At 35.4% G+C, this 26,509-nt stretch overlaps 2 long non-coding RNA genes across 2 annotated transcripts in view; one reads left to right on the forward strand and one right to left on the reverse strand.

Annotated features, from left to right (window-relative positions):
• Positions 1–26,509, forward strand: part of LOC141565506 (uncharacterized) — a 64,137-nt gene that overhangs the window by 30,512 nt on the left and 7,116 nt on the right. The window lies entirely within an intron of this gene.
• On the reverse strand, positions 1,631–21,169 carry LOC141565507 (uncharacterized). Its single transcript, XR_012489042.1, has 3 exons — positions 21,049–21,169; positions 15,968–16,096; positions 1,631–2,142 (listed from the first exon to the last, which is right to left on the reverse strand). It is a non-coding gene; the product is annotated as an uncharacterized LOC141565507 (long non-coding RNA).

The raw sequence follows: 26,509 nt of genomic DNA on the forward strand, positions 1-26,509 counted from the left end.
CTTCATTATCCAAGTGCATTGCTCAGTTCTAGCCCTTTACATCTCCTGCTTTCTTTTGTTTCAGACCACAGGTGGTTGCACCATCCCTGACTTTTCAGGGAGGTGAGAACCCCAAAAAGGAGGTGATCATGCCCCCCCTGACTTCTCAGGAGGGGAGATGAAAGCACTAAAAAGGAGATAATCATGCCCTCCCTGACATCTCAGGAAGGGAGATGAAAAGCACCAAAGAGAAGTGGGGATTGCTAGCGGGTTTCTGGGTTGAAGGGCCTTATTAGAGACAAGTATGCACAAACCCATCAGCATGGGAGTTATTACACAAGCACATAGCAATAACACAGAGGCTATTAGTGGTGACTCTCCCCACAGTCAGTGCAGACTCGATGTGGTGAAACAAACAGGAATTGTACATGCAAGTAGTGATATAACAAACAATATAAATCAACATGGTATTGTAAGAGATTTCCAGAAGTCCTAGAAGGAGGGTGTGTAAACATCAATCACACATACCCTTCTTCAGCAACCAAGAGATAGTCCAAAACCAATCTATTGTCTATTGCTTCACGTGTTAGGGAATCCAATGATCTCCACAAGTTTTTGAAGTCCAGCAACAGTCTTATGATGCCTCAGAGAATCCAATGATTCCTGAGGACTTTCAGTCCTACAATAGTCTTATGATGTCTCAGAGAATCCAATGATTCCTGAGGATTTTCAAGTCCAACAGTTTTTGATGTCCATGGGTCAAATGCCATAACTGCCAGGTTCTTTCAGTGGTGGGCACAGTCAGCAACGGAACTATCCAATGTTTCTTGGGTCTTCTCCTTTGTTTCAAGGGTCTGCTCTGTCTCTCTCCAATGGACAAGGTGAATACGGCTCGTTGGCACCCATCTGATTCCTTCTCCATCTGTACAGGTACAAGCAAACCCTCTCCCCCCAAGCAGTTAACCTATCTGGTCCCTTCCATTCACCACTTTCTGGGTCTCTCCACATTATCTAGAGATTATCTAGAGACAGTGGAACTGCTCGCACTGGACACTGCCCTTCCGGTGGGTTATAAAACCTGTCTGCTGGAGCCAGTGCATCTTTGTCAAAAATTAAAAAAATTAATGGTATAGAGAACTAAATTTAGAAGTTCTCTAGGGTTACCCGTGGCTCCCCCTTTCTTTTGTTTTTGGAGGAGTGTCTTAATATCTCTGTTTCTTCTCTCTACTATTGCCTGCCCTTGAGGATTAAAGGGTATGCCTGTGGTGTGTAAAATCTTATACTGTGCACAAAAGTGTGCAAAATGTTTAGAAGTATATGCAGGTCCATTGTCTGTTTTTATTGCTTGTGGCACACCCATAATTGCAAATGCTTGTATAAGGAATTCAGTGACCACTTGGGCTGTCTCTTTTGCTGCTGGCATTGCAAAAGTGAATCCTGAAAAGGTGTCTACCACTACATGGATAAAAGATAGACGACCAAAAAACGTATAATGGGTCCATTTGCCAAATTTCATTAGGTCTCAAACCACGAGGGTTCTTCCCTGGAGGGAGCATAGGAGCATGGAAAGGAAGACAAGCTGTACAGGCTTTTACTATGCTCCTAGCTTCTTCTCTTGTTATTCCAAATTGCAAATGTAAAGCTTGGGCAGCCTGATGATATTTAGAATGAGATTTTTGTGCTTCTTGAAATAAAGGAGTACTGGCCAACATGATTAGAAGGCCAAGATCCCACCTACAAGGCAGTCCTAATATCCACAGAAATTACTTCTGGGCCTCAATCTCCTGATGCGCTGTGGCGCCGCCCATTTAAAGGGCTCTTACAACTGAGAAACAAATATTTTAAACCCCAGGAAAAAGAAAAGCAAGTGTAATGTGTTTTATTAGACAATTTCTTTTGGAGAATGGGCGAATAACTTATGGAATATGAATGCTATGGAATACTATTGTTCTGTAAGAAACGACTAGCAGAATGATTTCAAAGAGGCCTGGAGAGACTTACATGAACTGATGCTGAGTGAAATGAGCAGAACCAGGAAATCACTATACACAGCAACAAGAAGACTATGCAACGATCAATTCTGATGCACATGGTCCTCTTCAACAATGAGATGATTCAAACCAGTTCCAATTTTTTTTCAGCAATGAAGAGAATCATCTACACCTAGAGAGAGAACCATGGGAACAGAGTGTGGAACACAACATAGCAATCTCACTCTCTCTATTGTTATTTGCTTGCAAGTTCTTTTCTTTCTCAGTTTTTCTTTTTCTTCCTTCTTGATATGATTTTTCTTGTGCAACAAGATAATTGTATAAATATATATACATATATTGGATTTAACATGTATATCAACATATTTAACATGTATTGGACTACCTGCCAGCTAGGGGAGTGGGTGGGGGGAAGGAGGGAAAATTTTGCAATTAAAGTTCATGCAAGGGTCAATGTTGGAAAAATTGTCCATGCATATGCTTTGTAAATAAAAAGCTTTAATTAAAAAAAAAAAAAAGACTATTCTGAAGATCTGGATACCTTTAACAGCAGAAAAGGCTTGATTCTTGTACTAAGTGGAAATAGAAGCATGCTATTTTCTAACCCAACTAGAAAAAGGACTTGTTTCCAAGTCTTTTAGTACAAAATTCTTTTCAGCTATACTTTTTTTATTTAATGAAAGTGTCTAGGAGATAATTTAACCCATGAGATTTTAATTTTAGACTTTTTACCGCAAAACAATCAAAATAGACACCGATTTTTTATTCAGTGATGGCATATATAATGGGAAGTTTAAAAAAACAGATTTGCCAATGAGAATTTATGTGTACTAAAATTAAAGACAAATATTCAAGAAATAATCCATGTGTAACAGTCTTTTCTAGCTAGAGGATAGGTAAGTGCTTTGACCCTGTTGTAAAGAAGGTTGGTGAATTTCATAATGAAATATATTTTGGATTCATCACAAAAATGTCCCATTTCTTATATGACTATATATTGTTAGAAACACTATATATATAGTAAGAACACTGTTTTGCATGTAGCAGATAATAAATAGCTCTTCTATGTCAAGTAGTGCTAAATTTCAATTATCAGCTACTCATTGAACTGCTCTCAAATTCAGAAACTATCCTAGTCATCCCTTTCAATATATTCTGAGGCAGCAAGGTGGGGAAGTGAAAAAAGTTGATCTGAGTTCAGATATGGCTTTTGACATTTGCTAAGCTGTGTGACAGTAGGCAATTTACTAGACTTCTCTGTGCCTTATGTGTAAAATGGGGATGATAACAGCACCTGCTTTCCAGGGTTGTGAGAAAAAAATGTGTTAAAAATGCTAACTATTATTAGTAATATTCTCTAGTTTAGTAGTCATTCCTAAACTATGATTCACACAACTGAATACAATATTCCAAATGTGGTCTAATCAGGGCAAAGTTCAACAGAATTGTCAACTCCATTTTCAGGGACACTATTCTTCTCACTCAATAACTGCTCACACTCTTATCATTCAATCCCTGAAGGCTTGGATTTTGCCCTCAGGTCACACCATGGTCATCGGCTATTAGAGTGCATCTTGGTGCCCTTTTATATCTTTGTGGCATGAGATAGGAAAAAATGAATAATTGTAGACAGCACATCAAAGGCTGCCTTCCCTGCAGGGCTGACTTTTTCTGCGATTCTTAACATTAATGACCTGATGGCTTCAACTATTTGGGCAGTGGATCTGATGAGACAAAATTTTGTAGAGCAGTAGTTCTCCAGGGATGGTGGCCCAGGAACTTCAGGGAGGCCTGAGGTCCTTTTAGTGCATGCTCAAGAATCCCTATTTTCATAATAATATTGTTTTAATTTCCAATAATATAAATATAAGAGTGGGGTTCTTAATAATTTTTAAGAGTTCAGAAATATCCCAAGGCCAAAAAGCTAGAGAACCACTGTTATAGAACAGTTTTATTAATTTATTGGCTACAGCAAGAGCTTATTTCCATATTTCACTGGTGGCTTTTAAAGAAATTGATGCAAATACTATAATATCTCATAGCATCTTGCTATTGGTACTTTGAATACATATGAAAACTGTGCTCTACTCCTACTCTGCATTTAAATACTGTTTCAAGGCTTGCACAATCTTTACTAACATTTACTAATAAATATTTGTTCACTTTACTAATTTTACTAATTAGTTCACTTTACTAATTAGTTTTATTAGTTTATTTTACTAATTTTACTAATATCATTTTATCCTCACAAAAATCTTGAGAGATAAATGCTGTTATTATCCTCATTTTACAGTTGAGGAAACTGAGGCAGACGGGAGTTAAGTGGGTAAGAGTCATACTTCCAATAAATAGCTAAATTAGGATTTGAATTCAGGTCTTCCTTGATTCCAAGTTCAGTGCTCCAAATAGTAATACAAATGTAAAAATAATTAGGATTTCATGATTCTAGGTAATATAAACAACTTTGAAAGTTTCTATGCTTTCTTCTGGCAGGTTTTAAACCAAAATCTCAAGTTCCTTTTTCTTAAAGGAATCCTCATTCTATCTTTTGATCTGTGGACAAAACATTACTGAAATTCTCAATAGCTTAAGCAATGGCTGTTAGATCTGACAAGACTTGCAGAAACTATGAAGTTTATTTTCTTGTTTTCTGTTGTGAGTTCATTGTGAAATTCTTATATAATGTGTATAATTTGGGAAAGCCTTCAAATTGTAGTAGAGACAATCGGTGCTGTTCTATAGAATAATTATCAATGTCCTTAGCTGGTGATCATTTCCACAGATGTGGAGGCCTCCCTTTAGAGCCTAGAGTCTGCTATTTTCTTACTTCTGGGAAACCATCCCCCCAAAGACTGAGCTGTTCCTAAATGTGGCAAGATTTGTTACCCAATGAAAACCTCATCTTCCCCCTTTTTTTAAATACTTCTCATGAAGATGCCTATTTTTTAGGATGTTTGAAAGAAGAAGTAGGTTTGAAGTGTCATTGTCTGCTGCGAGTATTCCTTTCCATGCCTTTACATAGACCCATTCTTTGAAATGTGGCTTAAGAGGGAAATTGCCTAATGCCCCAAAACACACTGCAAGGGAGAGAGAAATCTCTGCTACCATGAATAGTATGCTCATCTGCATGATGAGAGTTTGGCATACCTAGGAAACTATTTTTCTCATATAGCCATATGTACTAAAGTGTTGATTGCCATCCAAAGTAGTTCATTATTCAACAAAAAATTCAACTCAGCAAACCTACATGCTGTCTGTAGCACACTACAAGTGTACATAGAAATTCTAGAGAAGCAAGTACTAAGAGCTAAGCAGTATGAAAGATTTCTATTAATTGATTTTTGATTTAAGTGAAGTTGGGGAAATTTCTTTAAGGTTTCTTCTGGACCTCCCAAGATAAGAGAAAACAGAGTTCCCTGAACAACACAACATTTCTAGGAAGGACTGAACAGAAGAACAAGATGGAATTAGTCTGGGGAGGACCTAAACTTGGGTCTTCCTGTTGTGAGAGGAAGGCAGCCATCTGATAACTTTGTATTTTAAGAAATTATTCTAAGTAGGTACTAGAATCAATTTTTAAAAATATGATTAATGAACATAGACATCAGATGTAAGAGACATGATGTGGAGATAGTATTGGCAAGGCTTCATAACTAGATATAAGAACCTGGGTAACTAACTCTCTATCATGTTTTTATTTTTTTACATGCAATGCCTGATTCTGGATAAGAACTTGAGTAATGTCTTGCAAAGAACCTGTTGCTTAGTGGATTGTTATCATAGAAACACCTAAAACTTTAAAAATACAACACCCTGGCTATGTTTAGCATATGTTTACTATGGCTCATTGCTAAGTTTTATTCTTCACAATGCTATGCAAGATTAAATTACATTTATGAACACAATACTATTACTTGCTACAGCACCTTAGTCCAGAAGGCTCTTATTCACAGCTTAAGTAAATGGTCCCCTGAAGATCCTTTTAAACAATAAAGACCTCAGATTCCCAGAAATGACTTTGTATAGTTTTCCCAGAAACAGAAGTATCAAATTTCTTTCCAACTACTTTCAATATCTCTATGAAAATGTAATGTCTACTTGGTCTTTTTAGTAGCAACCCCCAGGCAGAGGCCATTCACACTACTCTCTGTCACTATTCCTGACACAATTTTCTAAGTTCAGATCCATTTATGTCTATAGGTATAATTACAAGAATGTAAAGACTGACAATTCTACCTGGTCCTTTTGCTACAATCTTGGACTTTTTAGTACTCTTTCATAGCTTCCTGGAAAGAAAGCTGGCCTTGGAGTCAAGAAAATATAAGTTCAAGTTGCTTATCTGAAATATAATGGCTATGTGATTCTGGAGGAATCTTTTAACTGTTTGGTACCCCAGATAACATTTTAAGTGTAAATTTGCATTGCTTAGAGAAAGTTTCTTCATTGGTAGTTTCCTATATCAATGGGTTGTATCTAGAACTATCCATGAGTAAAATAATCCTAATCCTAATCCCTATAACCCTAAAAGATAAAATAGGGAATTTAGTCAAAAGCATCCACAAAAAACATTAAGCCTGAATATCTATGTATGTATATGTATAGGCATATATATGCATATGTGTTTATTTATATATTTATATACACATAAATGTATGAGGGAAAAACTCAACTCTGGGTGGAGTCGAATGGTAGAGAAAATCTCTCCCAATATCTTTAAATAATGCCTTAAAAATAAATTCCGAAGTAGCGGAATCCACAAAAGGCTGGGGTAAAACAATTTTCCAGCCAAAAACAACTTACAAGTTCAACAGGAAAGGTCTGTTTCAACAGAGTGAGAGTGGAGCTCAGTGCAACATGGGGTAGACCTGATTCCAGCAAACCAGTGACAACCTTACTAATGGGTGAATAAGAAGTGGCAAGAGCAGCTTCAGGAGCTTGTAGCCCACAGATGGCAAGAGTAAAACTGGTCAGAAGTAGATTATAGAAGTTATATAGGAGTATTATATATTATTTAGAAGTTATGTAGATTGCATATAAGATTATATGATATATAAAAGTAGATAATAGAAGATTGCTAGCACTGAGGCAGAATTCTTGCTTTGCCAATACTCAGGTACCAGTTGCAGTTCTGGTTGGCATTCCTAGGGTGAGGAGGAGCACTAGCACACCAGAACTTGTAGTCACAGTGGAACAGGGATTCTGCTCACAGTTCAAGAGCAAAAAAAAAAAAAAAAAAAAGGGTACTTGTGGTCACTTTCTGACCAGAACACAGACCAGGAGAGCAGAAACAGCATACCTCTCTCTAGATCATACCACCTCACCTTGGAAGAGCCATTAGACTTAGAACATTTTCTACATGTTTGCCCACCCTTTCCACTGACATAGTGTGTTCTTATAAGAGAATGAATCCTATGCTTACGGTGGAATGTTTTATTTTTATTGTTTATGCCATATTATATCATTAAATACACTTCTTTGAGCTGTGTCAAGAAGTTGATTGTTAAAAATGAATATGCTGATAGGGGCTTGTGAGCTATATAGTGTTAGGAGTACAGCTCAATCCCAGTCATCTCTATGGGAGACTTAACCTGTCAGTGTGAATTGGGTACAAATGTAGCCTAATGGTACTGGAGAGATACTACATAAATATGTTTGTTTTTGATTAGCAGACAAACCTTATATGCCTTGATTTACTGAGGATCAACTGAAGGATGTTCAGTCTGGATATGAGAAAATTTAGGGAGACATCATGTGGAAAGGGATTAGATATGTTCTTTTTTATTTCAGAAGGCAAAACTAGGACCAATGATGACAATTGAAAAAAGGCACATTTGGCCTTGGTCTAAAGAAAAGCTTTCTACTGAAAAGCAACATTAATTGGGGAAGTAATTAGTTTCTTCTACTTTTTTTTTTAATAGATCTTTAAAGTCTAGATCACCACTTAAACAACAGATGTTGTTTTGTAATAATAGGTTTTATTAGATGATTTCTGAGGTCTATTATAATTCTAAAATTCTATAATTTTATAATTCTCTTCAAACTTCTCTCAATTCGTGATCTTGTGCCATAACAGATTAAAATGTAGAACGACTTTCAAATCCCTTCAACCAATCAGTTAGTCAAGTTATTAATTTAGTCAATAGATATTTAAGGGCAGCTGGTAGCATCTTGGTGTATAGAGTGCTGGGCCTGGATTCAGGAAGACATCACCCTGAGTTCTGATCTGCCTTCAGATAATTTATAAGCTGGGTCACCCTGGACAAGTCACTTAACACTCTTTGTTTCAGTTTTTTTGTCTATAAAATGAACTGGAGAAGGAAATGGCAAACCAGCCCAGTATCTTTGCCTAGAAAATTCCAAATAGGATTATGAAAAGTTGGAACAATTGAAATGAAACTATTGGACAAGAGCCTATTATGTGGTAGGCATTGTGATAAAAGCTCTACAAACTTTTGATGTGAAGATATTTTTTTATTTCCTGTTTGCTCTGCATTTGGCTTGCTTTGTATATATGCTTGCATTTTCTCCTCAGACTGTAAGCTCTTAGAAGACAGAGACTGTCTTTTGCCTCTTTTTATATGTCCAGTCTTAGCTTAGTGGCACATAGTAAATGTTTAATAAGTTTTTATTTGATTAAAGTGATGCTTCCTACTTTGATTGATGATCAACGAGGATGCTTTGATTGATGTCTGATTTGACTGATTGCCTAAAATAATCTAATTAGATGCTGAGTTGGAAGATCTGAGACACATACACGTATATGTATATACACATATATTTTGTTATTACGGAGAACTCACACACAGCAGTCAGAAAAAGCAATGCAAGGACAGTCTGAAGATTTCTCTTAAGAACTTTAGAATTCATATGACATGGGAGATGCTGACACAGGACTGCCCAGCGTGGCATGCTCTCATCAGAGAAGGGGCTGTGCTATGAACAAAGTAGGATTGAATTAGCTCAGAAGAAATATGAGTTGCTCAAAGTTAGAGAATCCACCCCAAACTTTCACAGAGACTATTTATGTCTGACCTGTGGTAGAGCATTCCAAGCTCATATTGGTCTGAGCAGCCACAGACACACTGTAACTTGATGCTTAGAAAGTGATGTCATTTTGGTCCTTTTTGAGACACACCAACCAACCTATACTTAACAAATTCTAATTAACATAAACCGTTCTGAATATGAAGAAAAGAAAAAAAAAAAAGGATTTTTTTTCATGTTGTCTCTCCTTTAGAATGTGAGCTACTTGAGAGAAAGAACAATTACTCACTTTTTTCATATGTTCCAGTGCTTAGCACGGTGCTTGGCATATAGTAGGCACTTAATAAATGCTTAATAACTGACACATGAAACTATGAATCTCTATGAACTTTGTTTCTTTAAAATGAGATAAACTTTTAAAACATCTTGTTTCTTTATTTTAAAATGAGATAAACTTTAAAAAAATCTATAAACCACTACAAATGATTTAAAAATTTTTTTTTTCCCACCAAATAGTTAATAGGTCACAGGAATATTTATGAAAGTGTTATCTTGTATGACTGTGTCTCTGTATCTGCCAATGCATATTTCCTGACTATCAGGATAAACGCATTATTTTGATGAAATGACTGGCTTTTTCTTTGAGACAGCACAGTAGAACAGAAGGCAGACAGGTCAGAGTTTATGACTTTTTTTTTTTTTTTTTTTTTTTTGCCAAAGTACGTGAAAAGAATACACGCCTTAGTGCTTGATGGGGAAGACCATGAGGAAGCAGATTTCCAAGATGAATCAATGCTAAGATTAGGGCAGCTCAAATAAAATTACAGGGCAGACTTAGGGCCAAAATCCAAAAGAAAGTAAGCATGGATCATGCTGTTATTACATCATTAAAAAAAAAGTTTATTTGAGAATGAATAAGCAAGTTCTGGAAATAACTGTAACGTACTGGAAACTTTGCTTTGGGCATACATGAACTTTGTTGTTTGGTTTTTCACTTTTTATGTAATTTTATAATTCCACAAACCTAAATTGTCCAGAATGATTCAGATTATGACTGACTTCCATTCTTGTGTCTCCAAATTGCTTATAAGAAAGAAGATTCATTGAAGTTTTTGAAATAAACATCTTATTGCTAATCGGTTGTTTTCTATTGTGTCTAGTTCTTTATGACTCTCTTGGGATTTTCTTGGCAGAAATACTAGAGTGGTTTGCTATTTCCTTTTCCAAACCATTTTACAGATGAGGATTTGAGGCAGAGTTAAGTGACTTGCCTAGGATCACACAGCAAGGAAATTTCTGATGTCATATTTGAACTCAGAAAAATGATTCTTTCCAACTCCAGGTCCAGCATTCTGTGCACTATGGCACCACCTAGCTATCTCTGAAACATAATAATATATATTTACTTTACATACACATATACATACACAGTGAATGTATTTATGGTTACGTAGGACATACATTTTCCAATTTTTTAATACTTATTTAAAGTTTTGAGTTTCAAATTTTATTCCTGTCTATATCCCTGCCCTTCCCCCTTCCTAAGATGATAAACAAATATAGATTTTAAATATGCAATTATGTAAAATATTTCCTTTTTTATTTTACTAATTTTGTATAAGAAGATTAAAATTTTAAAAATGTGAAAGAAAATGGAAAATAGCATGACTTGTTGGTATGCAATCAACAGTTCTTTGGAAGTGGGTGGTATAGGCTTCATAATTAATTCTTTGGAATTGTCTTGACATTAGTTAAATCATTCATAGTTCTTCACTACACAATATTGCTGTTACTGTGTATAGTGTTTTGGTTCTGTTCACTTTACAAGTGAATATACATACATATATATGTGTGTGTGTATATACATACATATATATGTGTGTGTACATATATATACACACATATATATGTATGTATGTGTGTGTGTGTGTATATATATATATATATATATATATATATATATATATGGCATACATAGTGTATCCTGTCCCTAAAGTCTTAGTGCAGTCTATTTGTCTGTGTCTGTATTTACCCCATCTGCAACTTGTTTATACTTTATAATCTTTAGAGAAGCATTTGGGGAACTGAGAAGCTGTGACATGATCATCTAGGAAATATTTGTGAGAGTTTGGACTTGAACTTGGGTCTCAGACTCTATTCATTATGCTAAATTTCCTAACAATAATATGGGATAATATTTAATTTAACTGGACTCCCTCCCAAGTCCTGGAAGGAGAAGCTGTGTGAAGTATGCTATCTGTAGAATATGGCTTTGGCTTTCAGGAAAGAAGGCTGGATGTAAGAGTATTGGAAAGGAGATATGTTTTTCCTCAAGAGAGACATACGTAATATTTATTGACTCTGCTCTGGTTCAACTCCAGACCAGGGAGAAGAGATAGACTAACTTTGAAAGCTGCAGATGTGTATAAGGGAGCCAACTTCTTTAAGTATTTTTGATTTCTAGTTTGTTTTAAAAAAGTTTGGGGGAATTTCTCCTTGATTGAGATCTCTCTCTTTGCTGAACTTGGATTTCATTTTGCTCCCCTCTAAAGAGCTCTCACTCATGTCTTTTCTGGTATATTTTAATCTGCATTACTTTCCTGATTTTTGTTTGCTATCTGCTTGGACAAATAGATATACTCACCATTCTCTATTCGGAATTGCCTTTTGTGTAAGAAGTGGGACAAGGACTAGTTGATGAGTCTCTTTTTATGTGATAGAAGTCAGGAAAGTGGTTTTATTTTCAATCTATGTACCTCATGCCAACAATATTCAGGGGAGGCAAATAGACATAAATCTAGTCTAATAACACTTTCATAGAGACTGGAGTACAGTGTTGTGGTGCCTTTTCCTTCTCCCCACAAGGCAGAAATCAGTCTGTCTTGGACAGGGGTAGGGAAGGTTCCAGGGATATTTATCAGTGCTTCCCATAAGCCGCATTTAAACAATCCATGTGGCCCCATATCTCACATGGGTACCTTACAGGAGCATTATCAGCATACTTCTGCTTTCACAGAACAGAAAACTCCTGGATTTGGGAGGGAATTCAGAAGTCATCTGGTCTTCTTCATAGTCCAAATCATTAATTTCCTTTATCATTTACATGACCAGTACGTCTTTTCTTCCAGTTCTTTCTTTGATGATATTTGTCATTCTTGTCTCCTTTGAAACTCTTCATTGGTTCTTGTAGTAGCCTGTTCACACACACCATGCATATCTCTGTTTCCCTATGTGTTATATTCACTTTTAATTATTTTAATATTGTCCTAGTCCATATTTCACTATAATATAGCCACATTAGTAGAAAGTTTGTGTTAAAAAGATAACTAGCATATTCCATGTTTTATTATAATACAGCAATGCAAAAAATATAACACAGTAGACTTCATGAAAATAGATATGCTTTTCTTTGAAAGATAGTGTAAGATTATTGAAACAACTGCAATTTTTATGAAGGCAATTCAGTCTGCTCTCTTCCTTTTATTCATTTCTGGGACCAACTTACCGTTTACCTGTACTGTCAATTCCAAATATTGAATATGCTGTCAAAATCTGAACAACAAACATTCTTCATCTACTTGGTCTTTTTTGTATGAATGAACAGGACAAATACTTTTGAGTATTTGTAATTCTGTGCTTGATTCACTAGCATAGTTATAGTATTAACTACAAACAGGAGGATCTGAAGGACCTCATCATCCACAGAGAATCCCTCTTCAACTTGTATTCTGTATTATAACTCTTCCATCATGGTGATTACTACCTTTGGTTATGATATTTCTCATTTGGAATTGTTAGATGAAAAAACATTTATTAAATGTATTTAAGCAATTAATTTTATTCTATTAAGTATGACTTCTTAGTTATTCTAAGTACCTATCAGGATAAGAGATATAGGAGGTACAAATACCTAAATTGCATGCATTATATTTGCATTTTAAATAACTATATATTTTAATATATTATCAATTTTATATAAATAGATGCATATAGAAATGTGCATATATGTGTATGTATATATAAGTATTAACATATGTATATAAACCAGGAGCTCTGAGTTAGCAAAATGATAGCTTATCATATTCACAGTAATACATAAAACACATTGCATGTAATGCATGTATAAACAAACATATATATGTTAATTCTTATGATATACATATCAATTTGTTAATTCAGAGTACCTACTTTATTGCACATATGTTTGTATATATAAGTATACAGCACAATACACATGCATATACATATGAACATATATATTGGTAGGAACATAAAAGTTTGTGTATATGTATTAATATGCATTTATATGCAACTTCTGAATTTACTGGAACCTCCTATGTGGATTTTTATACTGATGGAAATCTAGAGGAAATGATTAAAAATTGGTGATATTTAAGATCTTAAAATTAATTTGTTTCAATATAAAGTTTTAAGTAGGTACATATATATTTAATAATAGGCTACAACCAAGCAATATTATTACTTATAAAGAGGGGAAAACTTCACATATAGAGAAAATAATGGCAACTTTTACATGAAATTTATATAATGAATAAATTATAAAGTCCAAATTGATAACTTGTTTTATATTTTTCTTTCTATTTTTTCCTTGTTCTTTTTCTTGCTCTTGCTCTTGTTCCTCTTTTTTACCTTTCTAACTGTTGGCTCAAACACTTTGATTTCTTGTCTTTGGTCCTGGCTTTATTCCAGATCAAGTTTTTGCCCTGAAGCTGGAGGAAGTTTTCAATGATCTGAGTAAAGAGCATAGGTATGCATAGGTGTGAGTTGGGTGTGCTGGGACATCTGGCTGTAGCTGGCCCATCTTCTATGCTTGCTTATAGTGGAGAGAACATCTTTACATGATTTTCCTTCTGATTTAAGGTGATCCAACTAGTAGTCATTATAAAACTATCATAAATTCAAAGTCTCACAACCACCCAGTTCCTTTTGACTTTTGCTACTTCTGGTTCTGATTTTCCCCATCACAATACATTCATGAGTTCTACCTGCCCATGTTTTGACAATTTGATTCTTTCCTGATTAACACTGGCATCTCCACCTGAGTAATGATACCTAGTGGATCTGGGCAAAATTCTTTTTTTTCTCTTGATTATCTTGAACTTAGGTCATTCTTAACTTTCTCTCCTTCTAGTTATGCTCATCAGAAGCTAGGAAACAGGGATCCAAAACATTACTCAAAGTTTTTAATGAAATTTGAACATGAAAGTGTATGTCTATAGTTGCTTCTTCTGCATGCTCTATCAATCACTCCATAGACTGTGTTACTGAAATATGATTCAGACAAAGTGTTTTTCCAGTTCTGTTCACAGGAAAACACATTTTTGTAAGTTCTCTTCAAGCAACTTATCATTGTCATTCCTGTCCAATACGGCCCTGGTCTTTTAAAGTAACTTAACTGCATCTAGTGTAAGGCCAACATACTTTGTACCATCTCTACAGGTGAAACTTAAATTTTCTTGGGTTCAATATGGAAACTATTAGTGCTATGATGTGCTTGTCTACAGAATGGAAGGGAATATTGGTTTTAGCTTTGAGAATAATATTTTTATTTAGAAATTTCTGCTTTTGCCTTTTCTTTTCCTTTCCTGAAGCATCAGTGACCTTAGGAAGAGGAGGACCTCATTTAAAAAAAAAATCTTGAATATTCTCTTCTAAAGTAGTTTTGTTATTTGTCAGGACCTTCTCTGAAGCAACATGTATTACTTTATGATATGTTACAAGGTACATAATTTTTAATTGCTACCTATCATTTATGTAGGACATTAAAGTTTCTGTAGTGCTTTTCAAATATTGTCTAATTTTATCCTCACAACTCTGAGAAGTAGGTACTATTATTACCTCCATTTTTGCAGAATAAGAAACTAGAATAATAAAAATTAAATAATTCTCCTGGGATCACAGAGTTGGGAAATATCTAAGGGCAGATTAAAACTCAAGTATAACTACTCCTGGTCCAATGCTATTGTACCTCTTAGCTGTGTAGAAACTCAGAAGGAAAATGGAGTTTTGTGTATAATACAGATTTGAAAGGATTTATAGTACTCCTACATGTATACAAAATAGTAAGCAAACATACATTCCTAGATTTGCCCTATGTATAATTTGTCAAAACAAACATTCTAGATTCACTAGAAGAAAAAGTGATAATTTTAACCTAAAAGTTAAAAAAAAGGAAAAATTCAAAGTTCAAATAGTTCTCATTTTGACATCAATATATGAACAGTTGTCAAAAAGCAATATTTTCCTGAAAATATTTGTTATAGAGAAAACAATATTTGAAGATATAGTCAAGTCATTGTGAAGATTCTCTACTCTTCCAAATTCTACATGCATTGGAGAAGTCCCAATCAAACTAAAGAGTTTTTAGAAAGAATCACACAGTTCTACAATTCTTCATCATGTATCTGTTTCCTCATTGAAATTCATTTCAAACTGCTTTTTCCCTGAGGCTAAAAAAATTGTGTGGGCTCAAGTATTTGCATGTTCAATAATAATGAAATTACCTAAGTTTTGATGAAGTATATATTTAGTAACATGTTTTGAAAGGCCCCATTTATAAATTAGGGAGAAATATTTTTAGGCTAAATGAGCAAGTATAAAAAATGGGCTGTGATAAAAATTGATATATGTGTGTATGTATGTATATATGTATATGTGTGTAGTTGAAGCCACCCAGGTATTTTGTTATTTCTCTCACTTGTACACACCCACCTATCTACCCACATACCCGCAATTATACCCAAACTAAATCTTTCTTCCTATAAGGGGTGGGGGTGGGGAAGAGAGAGGTGGGAAAGAAAAAAAGAATGATCCATTTGATTGGAATGAGAATTTCCTGGAAAAGACTGGCTAATAGGAATAAAAGGCTTATTATATGAGATCACATCCCACTACGCCCATCTATCCGTTACCACTTTTTTTTTTTTTTTTGCTACATCTTAAATTGTAAGTTTCATATAAAACTATGGTATCCTCACCCAACCCATTCATACCTTTACAAGTATTGTTGAGTCATTTTCCAGTTATGTCCAACTCTTCATGACCTCATTTGGGGTTTTCTTGACAAGGATACTGGTGTGGTTTTCTGTTTCCTTCTCCAGGTCATGTTACAGATGTGGAAACTGAGGCAAGCAGAGTTAAATGAGTTGCTTAGGGTCACATACCTGGTAAGTTTCTGAGGCCAAATTTGAACTCAAGAAGAGAAGTGCCATTTAGTTGTATAGATTCAGTCTTAAAGATGGATGCAATAGGATTGATCTAACACATTATTTAATTTGCCATCCTCAAATATGATTAAGGGAACAAGGTCCCAGAGGTATTAATTGATTTGCCTGTCATCATATTATGAGCTACACTTTAGAAAAATCATTGGTAACTGCACGTAGGTAAGCCAATTGAAAGGTTTTTACAAATATCCAGATGAGAATTCCTGAGTTCTGAAATGGAGTACTGACTAGGAGTTTAGAGGAAGGATAGGAAAATGACTAGGGAAGAACAGAATTGCCAATGTTGAGATTGGATAACAAACTTAAAATGGACCTATGAAGCACATTTTTGTGATGTCCTCCATTTGTGTTAATAAACATGAATAGTTGTGAAGTGGGTAGGGTTAGCATCTGGCAAGATGTAGCCAGCAATAGAACCAAAGGATAAAGAGACTTAAGGAGAGTGTTGAACTGATTCATCAGAGTCAAAATATGAAAGGGAGGAGAGTATTGACAGTTTAGGGCTGATGAACTGGAAAACCACAGAGGAGTTAAGGATATAAAGATCACAGGGAGTTATATGTAAAGGTTGTAAGGCAAAAGGAAAAATGGAAGGACAAAATATAATGGTCAGGTAAAGGATTTTGGAATTCACAAATAGGGAGAAGGAGCATTTGTGGGTTATGGCAAAATAAAAAACATAACCATCTTTATGCATAACCAAGGCTAGGTTTAATAAAGGAGCAGATAATGGTAACTGAACAGATTGAGGAACAGGGAAGTTAGATTATTAGAGGAAGTGGTAATGTGTAGAGAAGTCCTCTTACTAGGGGAACAGGAGAGTTGGAGAGGGAAAAGACTGTGAAACTGGCACTGAAATCACTGGAAAAAAAGGAGAATGTACTAGGAATCAAGAGACAACAACTACCAGGACCTGGATCAGGAGATAAATTTGGCTATCACAAACTTGAAGGAGTGGTTGCCACTAGTGGTAGATGGAGAAAATGAACTTGTTAAGGTAAAAGGAAGTTTGTTAATGATGAAGGTGGGAAGCAGGAAAATGGGGAAAGTCAGCAGATGAATTGACTAGAATATAAAGTAAGGGGAAGTAAGGTAAAATTGTGTGGTAAAGATAGGCTTTGGCCAGATTATGAAAGGTTTAAAAAACCAAACAGAGTGATTTACATTTTCTTTTAGAGGTAATAGTTACTTGATGAAGTTTTGTGTCTCAGGGGCCCAGCATCAGACATGCTTTAGGAATATAATTTCGGTAGCTGTGTGGAAGTTGAATTGGAGACAGAGAGACTGACAGCAAAGATACCAGGAAGTTAAGATGAAGAGAGAGTTTTTGGAGGATGTAAGAAGAGTAATGGATTTTGTTCTGGACATATTGAATTAAGATATCTATGAAACACACATACGGAAATATCCATTACAGTTTGTGATGCAGGTTAAAAGCTCAAAAGAAATATTAGAACTAGATACATTATTCTAATAGAGATGTTTGAACATAAGAAGACTGATGAAATCATTAAGAAAGAGTGTAGAGTGAGAAGAGGGCTCTGGACACAGATTTTGCTGAGTCCCACACCCAGAGGATGGACCATGAATGATGATCTTGTAAAGGAGACTGAGAAGAAGCAGCTCAACAAGTAGAAGAGCTAAATGCCATGAAAACTCAGGATGTGGAATGTATCTAGAATTATGGGGCGGTGTCAGTGTCACATGCTGCAGAAACTTCAAGGAGAAAGAGGATTAAGAACTAATCAGATTTGGCAATTAAAAGATATGGAAAGGACAATTTCAGTTGTTTTGAGGTTTCCATTTAAACTTTTGTATTTAATTTGATAATTGTTCCTTATTTTCTGCAAAGTTAATGAAAAGAAATACTGTCATTAAAATAAGGAATACTATTGGATACTTGGTGTCAGCCTCTTGAATGCTATTAGAGACCTTATCATTTACAAATCATGTTGACATATTTTTCTCATTTGTTTAATCAACAAATATTTATTGAGTTACATGCCCAAAATTTAAAATTTTTTCAAATATATTTTACACATATTACTTCCTTTTATTTGATAATAATGTCATATAAATAGGGAAGAGATGAGTATAGATTCTAAAGCAATAACACTTGTTGAATTTCTATAGGACTTTAAGTTTGTAAAGTGTTTCACATGGGTTATCTTATTTAATCTTTACAACAGACTTGAGAAGTTTTTGCTATTATTTTTACAAATAAGAAAACCGAGTTTGAGGTCCTCTTTAAGTAGTCATGTTACTTGTTACTTGTCTGATAGTTCCTTTTAAGTCTTTGTTGTATAATTATTGATAGCATATCTCTAGTAAACCTCACATTCTGTCTTGGGCTTTCTTTCTCTATATTCTCTTTCTTGTTGTTCTCATTGACCAGCATGGGTTTAATTATCATCTTTACAGAAGACATTCATACTTATCTTGTCAGCTTGAGTATTTTTCCACATCACAACTGCCAACCAGACATTGTGATCTAGGTATCTCATTTGCATCTCAACCTCAAAATGAAGTAGAATAGTGCAATTGATAGGGTGCAGGACATAAGACAGGAAGATCTGGATTCAAATATTGCCATAGACACTAAGAGTCTAGCCTCTTGGCAAATAATTTAATATATGTCTCAGTTTCTTCATCTGTTAAATGAAGACTTGGTTTTGAAAGATTCTATGGGTCTCTTTTAGCTCTAAATCTATGATCCTAAAAACTTGATTTCTCCCAAACAGGATTCTAATAGCTTTTCTCCCCAAACTCACTCCTCTTTTGAACTTCCTTATTTCTTTTAAAAGTATCACAGTCCTTATAGTCTCTGATCATCCAAGTTTACAACTCCGAAGATCAGTTTTGCAAATTGATCTTCTCAAAAGTTTGGCTGTATCATTTCCCCTACTCACTAAATTCTGTGGCTTCCAATATCCTCCAATACCAATTATAGACTGTTATATATGACATTTAAGACCCTTCACAATCTGGTCACAAACTACTTTTCTGCCTTCTTATACATCATTTCCCTTTACACCCAAGATGATCTTTCCATGGTTTAGTTTTTCTCCAGTGCACAGTGCATAGTGCTTCAATCAAACAACATGCATTTAAGCATTTGCTATGTGTCTGTACTCTGTTTGATTCTTAGGGTTTCACAAACAAGAATGCAAACAGACTGTAATCTCAAGGAAGGTTCCTTAATATATGTTTAATAAATGTATGTTGATTGATTGAGGGATGGGATAATATAAAAAGGAAATATTCAAAGCTCTCAATAAGTCCCAGCAACATGTCCTGCCTCCTGGTCTTAGCTTCTTGATGTGAAAAATATTATAATAAACTTGGTTCTTATGCCAATATTACATCTGTTGACCACTAACTGGCTTCCAATTGATACAAATCTATGGCCAGAAATTAATTCATGATGTCTATTTCAATGTCACATTTTCTGTACTGATTTTGATAATTCTAGCTATCAGAGATATCAGTCCTATATTATCTAAGTTTAAAAATGTCCTTAAAATAGCCAGTTAATAATATGATGACTCTTTCCATTCTTTGAATTATTTCCAAGTTAATTCATAACACATAATACTAAAAAATGTGGTTCCTTTGAAACCACACACCGATATTTTCCATATGTTGTTTAATAAACAGAGGCCAAATGATGAAGTTCAAATTGGAACAGATTGGTGTTCAAGAATATTTCTCTTTCATGCCTCATAAATACATGTCATTGTTTGGAGCCAGTGATTGCTACCATTTACAGTAGGTGCTTCCTAGTAAACTACAGAACCATGTAATCTAACCATACTGCTGTAAAAATGAGTAATAGTCTGGACTATAAAGAAAGTTTGAGTAGTGGTTTGAAGTAGGTAAAAATATACTTTCCCTTCTGGCATTTATAACAGTTATTATTTAAGCAAACATCTGTAAGTTACTTTATGCTTTGTTCAAAATGCCAATTTTATAGTTTAGGTTAGAGCTAGATATTCCTGGAAGAAGCTCAATATTTAGATTTGCTTCCAGGAAATTCTTAATATTCTCAATCAGTAAATGTGAAAATACTAAATAAGTAATCCTTGAGCCTATAACCAACACAATTGTGAATTTTCTCAGACATCTTTATGGCTAGGAAACTTCAAAGTGGCTGCCACTATTTTCCTCATGTCCAAACCAGAAGCAACTGGAGCTCAGTAAAGTAGGGTCAGCTGGGATGACAGAAGAATGCAGAGAAGAAAAACAGAAGAGGCTGGCTCTGTTTGTGGGAGAGGGAGAGACCGGGAAATAGTTCTGGTGCAGAAAGGAATATAGGAAGTAGTTGAAGTTCTGATCCAGCATTTTACTGCTCATTCCCTGGCTCTGATCAAAGGTATTGCTTCAGACAGTCATGTCACAAAAGCACTCAAAGAGAGGATGCAGTTATCCTGAGTCTGGCAAAGACCCTGTCTGCCCTGAGGACATTACTTTGTTTCTACAGTCTGACTCAGAGAATTCCCACAAAATCATTGCCCTGACAGAGACAGTCTGCCCTCTTTCCTTCACCAAGGTGGCCATTAAAGTTGGCACAACTTTGCTACTCCCCCAGTTTCCATGTCCTGGAATTAAGTCCAGAAACCTTGAATTATCACCTGATTAAAAGGATTCAATAAACAAAACCTCTGTTGGCAAAATTCATCCTATGGCAAAAAGTGTCTGATGGTTATGTGACCTAGTCCCAGTGTGGGTTTGGCAAGTCTTTTGGCTTCTTCATTCTATATGAGTGCATTGTTTTTCTGCTTATGACTTCTCTTATGTTTTAACTCAACTTGCCTGCTCTGGCAAGGAGTTCCAGCCCCCATTCCTACCTGGATCCTTGGATGTCCTTTGATGCATCTTTATTCTGTCTTCAGCTCACATTTCCTAGGATTAAATCCTGGATTTCATTTCAATGGCATGTCCAAGATCACTATAAGTAGGTATTTTAAACAGATGAAGCACTGAGTTTTTCACATACTGCGTGGTTTAATGGTCAGAGAATTTATATTCTGTATCTGCCCTCAGAATTGTAGAATTAGTAACTCAAATTTGGAACTATGCCCAAAAGGCTAGCAAACTGTGCATACCCTTTGATCCAGCTGTGTCTCTACTGGGTCTGTATCCCAAAGAGATCATAAAGGAAGGAAAGGGACCCACATGTGCAAAAAATGTTTATAGCAGCCCTTTTTGTAGTGGCAAGGACCTGGAAACTGAGTGGATACCCATCTGCTGGAGAGGCTGAATAAATTAAGGTATATGGATGTTATGGAATATTATTGTTCTATTAGAAACGACCAGCAAGATGATTTCAGAAAGGCTTGGAGAGACTTACATGAACTGATGCTGAATGAAATGAGCAGAACTAGGAAATCATATATACAGCAACAGCAAGATTATATGAGGATCAATTTTGATGGACATGGCTCTTTTCAGCAATGAGATGATTCAGGTCTGCTCCAATGACCTTATGATGATGAGAACCATTTATCCCCAGAGAGAGGACTGTGGGAACTGAGGGTGAATTACAACATAGCATTTTCACTCTTTTTGTTGTGGTTTATTTGAATTTTATTTTCTTTCTCATTTTTTAAAAAACTTTTTGATCTGATTTTTCTTGTGCAGCAAAATAATTGTATAAATATGTATGCCTATATTGGATTTAATATAAAAAAATTAGTAGCACAGCAATTTTGGGCAACTGTGCCTCAGTTTTCATCATCTGTAAAATAGGAATAAGAATACCTGAAGTAGTTAACTTATGGTGTTATTATATTAAATAAAGGAAGATACATAAAGTGTTCCTCAAAGTAGTACTAAGATGAATATTTATGATGATAATCCAATCTTCATAAGGATTTTTTGTGGCTAACCTACTGGCAGTGAACCTTTCTGAATTTTTCTATATTGGATATGAATACATGAATATATGAAGCTGGCTTCCAAGTGTAGCAGGGGGTGGCATTGTGTAGCTTAGAGAGATGGAATAGACATCTTTTGTCTCTTTTCCCCCTACCCTTGCCCCTAAGGGAGACTATAATTCCTGCCAGGAGAAGGAGCAAAGTGTTGAAATCAGAAACTTGGCTATGCTGCTCTTCTCAGAGATAGGGGGAACAGGATTAGAATTATATCTGTTTTCTTCTGTAAATATTGTTAGTTTAGGGGATGTGGTTTTCTGGTTCAAGCTACAATTCTGGTCACTATTTCTTTTTTTTTTTTTTTTTCCTGAGGCTGGGGGTAAGTGACTTCCCCAGGTCACACTATTACTTAATAGGGAAAGAGCACTCAATTTTTATACCTAAGGCTTAATCAGATATTAGTTCCACAATGAACATCATAACAAGTAGCAAATAAACTAATTTATCTAAGTCAATAGAAAAACAGAAATCAGAGAAGATATTTATACATAGGAGAATATATAGTAGACAGTACAGACTGTAGGCACTTGACCATTGGGAGAGAGATAACAGCTCAGCCAAGAGAGAATCCCAGATCTTATCCAAGAGGAAATTTTTGAAATCTCCAGTATAGCCACCTTGAGAAAGGGACATGATGGAGCCTGCCATATTGGTCCTGTTCATGCTTTTTTCCTAGATATTTATTTTCCTTTCAGCAATCTGAAGTACTATTGGCATAGTCTATGCTCTCTCAAAATTATAAGACTTCTGGCCAGAAGTCCTTGAAAGAATCACAAGTGCACAAACATCCTGAATAGACTGAGGCACCTTAAGAGACTTGAACTCTCCTCTCTTCTGACTTTGTAAGCTCTACCTTGCCTCCCATAGAGGGTCAGGGATTGATATCTATTGTTAAGATTCTTGCAATGTGCTAAGTCACTGGAATGGATATAATTATCTAATTTAGCATGGTTCAGTATGATTGATCTGACCCTACAAAGAGATGTTATGGGCCAGAACTTGAAACAAGGTACTGAGTGGAACTGAAGAGACAATGGTTAAATCTAGTTTAGCACTGATTTAATCCTACAACAAATAATGGTTTCCTAGTGATGTAATGATTGGTGTGCAGTATATAAGTGAGAAACTCTCAGGGCCAGAGAGGACTTTGGAAGAAATTTGGGGGATTCAGAGTCAAGATTCATTCCCACTTCCACCATTGTGCTGGCTGGAGACATTGGGAAGATGAGAGGCTGAAGCTAGCAGAGACAAAGGAGCAAGCAACAAGAGCTCTCAGGAACCAAGTTGAAACCAGAAAACTAGCCGGGCCCAAGGAAGGAGACAAGACTTGAAGGAGAAAATAAAGGATTTGGACTTTAACTCCTGGCTGCATTTGGGGTTATTAAACTGAAAGGAAAGCTGCTTCCAGAGAATGATTATATTTTTAGAGAAAAGAACATTATATAGTCCATCAATGAGCAGAGAGTCCCATATTAATGGGTTACATGTGTATGAAAAAAATTTATTAAGCACTTTTGTGTCAAATTATTGTCACAAGTTGTGTCAAATTGTGTCAAGTATTGACACAATATTGTCAAGTATTGGACAGTGTTGGAAATACAAATATAAAAACAAAAATACTAACTACCCTCAAGGATTTTCAAATGGGGAGACAACAAGTAGAAGGAACATGACAGAATTGATTTGATTTTGGTAGCAGTGGAAAGTGGTGGTTGAATTGATGGTATGGCAGTTAGGGGAGAAGAAACCCAGGGAACAAAGTGAAGCATCTCTGGGTCCTTAATCTGAATCCTCCTTTATGATCTTTATGATCCTTTATGATCTCTTTGGGATACAAGCCCAGTAGAAATACTGCTGGATCAAAGGATATGCACAGTTTGATAGTCCTTTGGGCATAGTTCCAAATTTGAGCTATTAATTCTATAATTCTGGGGGCAGTTACAGAACGTGAGCTCTCTTCCTTGAATTTATTGGCTGAACTCGAATGCTGCAAAGGCAAACATCACAAATTACCTCTGGAAATCACTGAGTCCCTTTCAGTGTCATGACTTTAAAACAATGACAAAATGGTATCTCTAGTAATCTGGTCTTGTTTTCCTAACAAAAGGCTTCATCTTTCCTTCTTTCTAAAAAAAAATGATTCTAATTTTCCTATGATACTACTAGTTTTGTATCAGCATGTTCATGACTTAATACATGATGAAATGTATGTTTAATACTCTTTAACAGTATTTGGGCTTGTAAGCAATCATTTTATGTGAAATTTAATTTTATGCGGAAAGATCAGAACAGGGTTGGAAATCCCCAGAACTTTTAGTTATTGGGGATTTCAACATATAGGACAAACTCCTTAACTTTATTTCCTTCTTTAATAAAGTTGCTAATGGTAGATGAGAAGCATGCTGAAAAGATAATTTATTTATACCTTATCTAAACATTCAGTAAGATATGTCATATTGGTGGAGAAAATGAAGGTATATGAACTCTGCAATAACATAATTAAATGGAACCATTCAATATTAATATGGCAGTAGGTTTTCCATGGAATGTCCCACTTAGCCTTGCAGAATGGACTCCTTAGAAGTTAGAGAATTTTCTTTCTTACTAGAGGTCTTCAAGCAAAGGCTTGTTAATCACAAAAAGAAACTATATTTCCATATTGGCTTAACAATAAGACTTTTCCTTAAATGCATAATTTTTAACTCATTTTCTTTTGTTAAGAGAAAGTGTTTTTAAAAATGTGGTTTGAATCCAACATCATTCTGTTCTCAGGACATAGGAAGATACTACTTACCGATTTGAAAAGATTTTTGTTCAAATAGTGATTGGAATAAATGGCATCTCAGGTCCTGTCCAAATCTGTGATCCTATATATAAAGAAATGATGGGCAATGATAACAGAAAAAAAGAAAAGATTGATCCTATTCTATAAAATTCTATAAAGAAAAGCTAACTATATTGTCAATATCATGATTGACAATATATCTAAGTGTTATGGGGCAGAAGTCTGAAACAAGGATTCTTACAAGGTGTTTTAAGTCAGTGGAATTGATAAAGATAATGGTTATCTAGTATAGCATAGTGCTTAATAGTTCTCTAGTTCAGTATGTGTGCTTAGTACTTAATATAGTTCTACAAGATTCACACCTATGATAATGTAATTATAAGAGAGCATATAAACTGGGAGCCTCAGCCAGAGTCAGAGCCAGAGAAGACAGAGGACTGGAGGCGGGAGCTCAAGCTCTTGGAGCCAAGGAGAAAGATTCATTCCATGTTCATCAGCTGGCCTGGCCTCTTGCATTTTTCCACTGAGACCAAGACCCATCTGAAAGGCCTCAAGAAAACTAGCCCGGGCCCCAGGCAAGGAAACTAGATTGTGAAGGATATAATACAAGATTTGGACTTTAACATCTGGCTATTATTGTGGTGATTTATCTGCTGAAATGAAGGCTGCCCAAAGACCTCCAGAAAACCAAACAAGAACATTACACCTAAGGTCTTTTTTTTTTTTTTTTCATTACCCAGGTGGTTTTATCCTTATGACCATTATTGAATGGGAAGGAATCACAGTTCAACCTACCCACTCAATGATTGTCTCTAAGGTTTCATTTAGTCTCTGGGAGCCTGTTCAGTAGCATCAATTATATATAACAGCAGAGATCCAGAAATCTGGCCTCTAAGTTATAGTACACTGTGCCTATGGGTCTCTTATTTGCTTAAAGTCACACTGCTTATAAGGGCCTGAAGTGATACTTGAAACCAGGTTATTCCAAGTCCAGCACTCTATTCATCACACCAAGCAGACTCTATTAATAGAGTCTATTGCAGACAATTATAATACTTAGGGCAGTTTTTGCAAATAGTAGGCATTAAATTCATATTTACTTAATTCATGGATCAATGCATAAATGAATAAACATTTTCCTAGCTTTCTTTCAGCTCCACACCATCTTTTCTTTTTTTCTGTTATCATTTTGCCCATCATTTCTTTATATATAGGATCACAGATTTGGACAGGACTTGAGATGCCATTTACTCCAATCACTATTTGAACAAAAATCTTTTCAAATCAGTAAGTAGTATCTTCCTATGTCCTGAGAACAGAATGATGTTGGATTCAAACCACATTTTTAAAAAGCACTTTCTCTTAACAAAAGAAAATGAGTTAAATTCATTTAACTTCCCATTCCTTGGACAAACAGCATTGTGATTAGGAAAGTTACCATCCTTGCATAGCTGGGTGAGGTGAAGTTTGCAACTAAATATGATTAGGAGAATTTTGCATTCTTTGTCTAAATATAGTTGAGCAAGCGAGCTATTGAGTGCAGAGGAACTTTCTTCTACAGAGGCAAGTCAACAAATATTCAGATATGGA

This window comes from Sminthopsis crassicaudata, chromosome 4 (genome assembly GCF_048593235.1).
Source record: "Sminthopsis crassicaudata isolate SCR6 chromosome 4, ASM4859323v1, whole genome shotgun sequence".
Lineage (NCBI taxonomy): Eukaryota > Metazoa > Chordata > Mammalia > Dasyuromorphia > Dasyuridae > Sminthopsis > Sminthopsis crassicaudata.